The following is a 6,276-nucleotide window of genomic DNA, read 5'->3' on the forward strand; positions in this document are numbered from 1 at the left end:
GTGGTGGATGTGGATGTGGATGTGGTGGATGTGGTGGTGGTGGGTGTGGTGGATGTGGCGGTGGATGTGGCGGTGGATGTGGAGATGATGGTGGATGTGGTGGTGATGGTGGATGTGGTGGTGATGGTGGATGTGGTGGTGGATGTGGTGGTGGATGTGGTGGTGGATGCGGTGGTGGATGCGGTGGATGTGGTGGCGGTGGATGTGGTTGTGGATGCAGTGGTGGTGGTGGATGCGGTGGTGGTGGTGGTGGATGTGGCGGTGGATGTCATGGTGGATGTGGAGGTGATGGTGGATGTGGTGGTGATGTTGGATGTGGTGGTGGATGTGGTTGTGGTGGATGCAGTGGTGGTGGTGGATGCGGTGGTGGATGTGGTGGTGGATGTGGCGGTGATGGTGGATGTGGTGGTGTTCAGTGGGAATTTGCCGGACAATTTACATTAAGATGTTTTATACTTCATGGACATTTTCAGGGTTGTCTTTGCTTTGTTGTGAAAACTAAAGGGCAGATTCTAAAAGTATCCAATTGCAGGCGAGGAGCCCTTAATGCTGGGGGCCAGGAGCCCCTCCGGGTTCTCATAATAATCAGCCACGGATCAAAGCAGCGCCTGGGCGGAAAACAAAGAGAACCCCGTGGAGACCTCCAAGCGCCTTTGATTTCAAGCAATGCCTGCTGCAGGGGTGGGCCTGTTTCGAACAGCATGGCGGAATTAATTCAATTCAATGGTGTGGCCAACAGTGATGGGGAGGGGCAGGGAGGGAAGGGGAGGGGGCGAAGGGGGCAAGGGTAAATATGGACATGGAGGGGGTCGGATGAGGGAAAGAAGAGAGGATATTGAAGGCAGGGACGAATGACGTGTTTAGAAGAGAGAGGAAACGAGAAGGGAGGGCTGAAGTGAGGGGGAGGAGGAAGGGGATGAAAGGATGCTGAAAGGCGGAGTAGGAGTAGAGGTTACGAAAAGAATGAAGGAAAAGAGGTCAAGCAAAGGCATGCAGCAACTGAAGGACAGAGGGAAGGCAGAGAAGGGGGGGGTGGAGGAGAAATGCGACAAATGTTTTTTTTGTTGTACTTTATATTTGCCTGGTTATATACATATATACAAGCATGTACTCCGTTAGTGTTCAGTGGGAATTTGCCGGACAATTTACATTAAGATGTTTTATACTTCATGGACATTTTCAGGGTTGTCTTTGCTTTGTTGTGAAAACTAAAGGGCAGACTCTAAAAGAATCCGATTGCAGGCGAGGAGCCCTTAACGCTGGGGGCCAGGAGCCCCTCCGGGTTCTCATAATAATCAGCCACGGATCAAAGCAGCGCCTGGGCGGAAAACAAAGAGAACCCCGTGGAGACCTCCAAGCGCCTTTGATTTCAAGCAATGCCTGCTGCAGGGGTGGGCCCGTTGCGAACAGCATGGCGGAATTAATTCAATTCAATGGTGTGGCCAACAGTGATGGGGAGGGGCAGGGAGGGAAGGGGAGGAGGCGAAGGGGGCAAGGGTAAATATGGACATGGAGGGGGTCGGATGAGGGAAAGAAGAGAGGATATTGAAGGCAGGGACGAATGACGTGTTTAGAAGAGAGAGGAAATGAGAAGGGAGGGCTGAAGTGAGGGGGAGGAGGAAGGGGATGAAAGGATGCTGAAAGGCAGAGTAGGAGTAGAGGTTACGAAAAGAATGAAGCAAAAGAGGTCAAGCAAAGGCATGAAGCAACTGAAGGACAGAGGGAAGGCAGAGAAGGGGGGGAAGGAGGAGAAATGCGACAAATGTTTTTTTGTTGTACAACGGTGAGCCACCGTTATGAAAGTAACACGGGCACTGCAAGGAATCGCCACGATTCCTTGCAAGTTAGGTAAAGAGTGGTTAAGCCCCCATAGTCTCGCAAGCTCGATGCGCATGCGCATCGACAGGCGAGACCTAAAAAAGGGTTTGTTTGCAAACGAGAAATATAAATAAAACAAAAGAAAGGAGATAGGAGAGAGATAAAATGCTTTTAGTATTGTGCTCCTGGACACATTGCATCTAGTGCACGATGTGCCGCCAGAAGTGCGACTTGTAGAAAATGTGGAAAAAGGGGTCACCTTGCAAAAATATGCAGGACTGGAGTAGTATTTAGAGCTGCAAGGAGAGTTCAACAAATTGATCAATACTTGGATAACCTTTGCAATAATGTTCAAGAATTGATTTCAACTGTTAAAATAAATAATTTCTGCCGTGGATGGGGAGGCACAGGTTGGGGATAACATAAGAAGTTTGGATGTGTGTGGTGTGAAGTTGGAGCGTGTTGACAAATTGGAGAAACCTCATTGTCATGGGCTCTTGGAAGGGGTGCCTGTACAATTTTTTGTAGATTCAGGTAGTTTATTCACCTTAAACTCTAAGCAAACATTTGAAAGCAACTGAAAATGTATGAATAAGAATCAATTAAGTAAACCAGATATAAAAGCTGCATGATATGCTGGAAGGAAAATAGAGATCTTGGGAATTATATGGTTGAATATTAATTTTAAAGGAAGTGAAGTGCATGGAAGAGTGTATGTTACCAACTATGGTTCAGATTTGTTAGGTCGGTGCCATCAGCGGGATTTGATTCAGAAAAGGGGGTGGTGATGAACAGAGTGTCTGAATTAAGCAGACCACTCTTACCCAGTCCAAAGATCAGGGCTTGATCCATCACCGTTATTTATCTCACTGCACCATCCCAGCTCAGAACCTGGCTATATGCAAATCAGTCTGTCCCTGGCCCAGTGCACCATGGGAACAGAGCAGACTAAACTACCAAGCCAATTCTTCACCAGAAAGGAGACAAGCTACCGGGGACCGGTTTCTGGCATTTCAGCCGAACGTTTCTGGCATTTCAGCAGTCTTCGGCCCGGCTTGCTTGAATCCTGATGGTGCAGTGAGAAAGGGACTCATGTCTGAGTATACCCTGCCACACCTATAGTGGCCAAAAACGATTCAGAAAAGGGGGTGGTGATGAACAGAGTGTCTGAATTAAGCAGACCACTCTTACCCAGTCCAAAGATCAGGGCTTGATCCATCACCGTTATTTATCTCACTGCACCATCCCAGCTCAGAACCTGGCTATATGCAAATCAGTCTGTCCCTGGCCCAGTGCATCATGGGAACAGAGCAGACTAAACTACCAAGCCAATTCTTCACCAGAAAGGAGACATCCTACCGGGGATTTGGGCATCATCATAAATCCCAATGCCGTTGAACCAGCTATGTTGGCTGACCATGATGAAGTGAAAGAGGTCTGTGATGAAAGTCATGATGATCTAATGAAGAAGTATCCAAAAGTCTTTTCGGACAAGTTGGGTTTATTAAAAGGATTCTAACACAAGATCATATTAAAATAAGGTGTGAAACCTGTAGTGCATAAAGTGAGAAATGTTCCTAATGCCATGCTAGAGCTCCTGAAAGAAGAACTTGATAAGTTGTTGGACCAGCAAATTACCGAGCCCATCAAAGCTTCCGAATGGTTGGCTCTGATTGTGGTGGAACCCAAGCGAGAAGGGAAAATTATATGTGCGTAGACCTGCGTGGTTTAAACAAAAGCCTTTGGGTGGACAGACAACCACTCCCTAACAGCTCAGAAATGTTAACGATGGAAGGTGGTGGTGTTGTGTTCGGTGTTTTAGATATGGCATCAGCATATCACCAGGTGAATTTACATGCACAATCTAGACATTTTACATTGTTCGTTAGTCCCTTGGGTGCGTTTCGTTACAAAATAATGCAGTTTGGGCTCACCTCAGCCTCTGCTGTATTTCCGAGAATAATGAAAAGTATATTTGGTGATTTGCACCATGCGCTATGTTTTCAAGATGCTACTCATTGTGGGAAAAAATCTGTGATCGTGACAATTTTTTTGAGGAAGTAACATGGTTTGACTGTAAAAAGAGAGAAATGAGAGAAATGTCAAATTAGAAGGAATGAGGTAACCTATTTGAGACATACTATCAGCGCTAAATGTATCGGTCTAAAAAAAAAAAAAAAGAGCATTGTGTCTGAAATAAAGAAAGCGCAAAGACCACATAATAAGAGGCAGTTGTCATTCTTAGGGTTGGCGGAATATTGCGCCAAATTTGTCAAAGAGTTTGTTGAACCTTTGAGAAGAATATTGAAGAAAGGAGTTGAGTTTGAATACAATGAGAAGTGAGACTGCATTTTTACAAAAAACGAGTATTATTCACGCTCCTACTCTAATACACTTTGATGTTACGGCAAAGACTTATATTACAAAGGATGCTAGCAAGGTTGGAATTGGTGCGGTGTTGAGGCAAGTTAGAGGTGGAATAGAAAGCATAATTGGCTTAGCGTCAAGAAGGTTGTAGGGGGCGGGAACTACATATTCCGTAATTAAAAGAGAAGCTTTGGCTTGTTGCTGGGGAATACATTTTTTAAAGTTTTACGTATTGGGAATCCCCTTTAGGCTCATAACTGACCACAAGCCTTTAACATACAATTTCATGGGTGGGAAAGGTCTGGAAGGAAATATTACACCACGCATTACTAGGTGGCGCTTATCAGTGATGGATTATAATTATGAGATAGAATTTGTGAAAGGCAGCAAGAATGTTGTAGCAGATTATCTTTCAAGGATACCCGTAGAGGTGGAGTCTGAAGACATCGTTGCTGAGGTAGAACCCAGTGATGGTATATTTATGAATGGAGAATTAGCTATAGTTGCAGAAGAAAGGGCGGCTGAGAGGGAAGAAGATGTTGTAATGAAGGAAGTTGAGGTGAAAGCCGTGTGTGGTTGGCAAGAGACAGACAAAATGAGCGGCGATATGCATGAGTATTTTAAAGTTAAAGAGTTGAGCGTGGTTGGTGACAAACTAATGAGAAGAGGTCAGTTTGTTCCTCCTCAGGGAATTCGGACGAGAATTCTTGATATTGTTCATGAGGGACACCTGGGCCTTGGAATTGTAAAAAGGAAAGTGAGGGAATCATTGTGGTGGTCTGGAATGGATCGGGATGTCGAGGAAAAAGTGTAGAATTGTGCAGCATGTATAAATAGTGCCAAACTAAAGTGACTAGAGAATCTCCTTTGGGAATCATGGATTTTCCGGAAAGACCTTGGGAGAAGTTAGCTATCGATATTTTGGGACCTATATCTTGGTTAGGGTTAAGAAACGAATTCATCTTAATCTTAGTGGATTACCATACTAATTGGTTTGTGTTTAAGGCTGTTGGAGAAGTACATACTTCAAATGTTATTGAATTTTTGTAGGGAGTTTTTATGGAAGAATGGATTTCTTAAAGTATTGTGTCAGATAATGGTGCTCAATTTGTATCCAGGGAAATGGTGAATTATCTCTCTGGCATGGGAATTGTGCATCAGAGGGTAGCCCTTCTCGGCCACAAGCTAATGGCTTGGTCGAAAGAGTAAACTGATTGGTAATTGACAATATACAACTATCACTTGCTAATCATGTTCCGTGGTAGAGTGAATTGAGAAGGATGATGTGGGTGCACGGGACAACTCCCCATTCTGGGACAAGAGTCTCTCCATTTGTGTCCTTAAAAGGAAGACAGCCTGGTGTTAAAGAGTGTCCTGTGTGGTTGAGAGGGGGAGCGATGAAAATTGTGGTTGATGGTGAGGAAATCAAAAGAAATGCTTTAAATTCGCACAAAAAATGTAATGTATTATAATGAAAGGAGAGGTGTGAAACAAACCTTGTATTGTAACACCAGGAGATTGGGTGGTCGTGAAAAAAAAGGGTTTGCTTGCAATGAGAAAGTAAATATTCTGTTCCGTGCAGGGTGAGAGAGGTCAAACAGCTCCATTCTCCAAAACTACAATGAGTATGGGTGACATATGTAGAGTTTAGAGATGCTTATGTGTTACACATTTCACATTATCAGTTTCTTGATCGTAATGTATCATTTTGTTATGCTTTGTAACCTGAATTTTCGTATGTTGTTTACTGTTCTGTTTAAATATTATAGGGAGGAAGGTATGTAATGATGTGTAATACTGGCAGCATGGAATGTTGTGAGGTCATTGCTGACCTAGTAAAGAATGTGGTTAGGAATTTGAACAGCTGGAAAGTGGGAAGCATTTTGCTCAGCTGAGGATGTGGTATCCTGAATAAACATATGAAAACTACTGGAGTCATTACAGTAGCATTGTCATTATCGGTGTAGACAATTTGCGTTGTAGGTTATAATTATTTTGAGGTTGTGTTCTTTAAAAGAGGAGGGTCTGCAAAATTACTGCTTTTCCATTGACTGAATACAATTAGAGGCCCCTAAAACAGACAGAACCCAA

This window comes from Lissotriton vulgaris, chromosome 7 (genome assembly GCF_964263255.1).
Source record: "Lissotriton vulgaris chromosome 7, aLisVul1.2, whole genome shotgun sequence".
NCBI lineage: Eukaryota > Metazoa > Chordata > Amphibia > Caudata > Salamandridae > Lissotriton > Lissotriton vulgaris.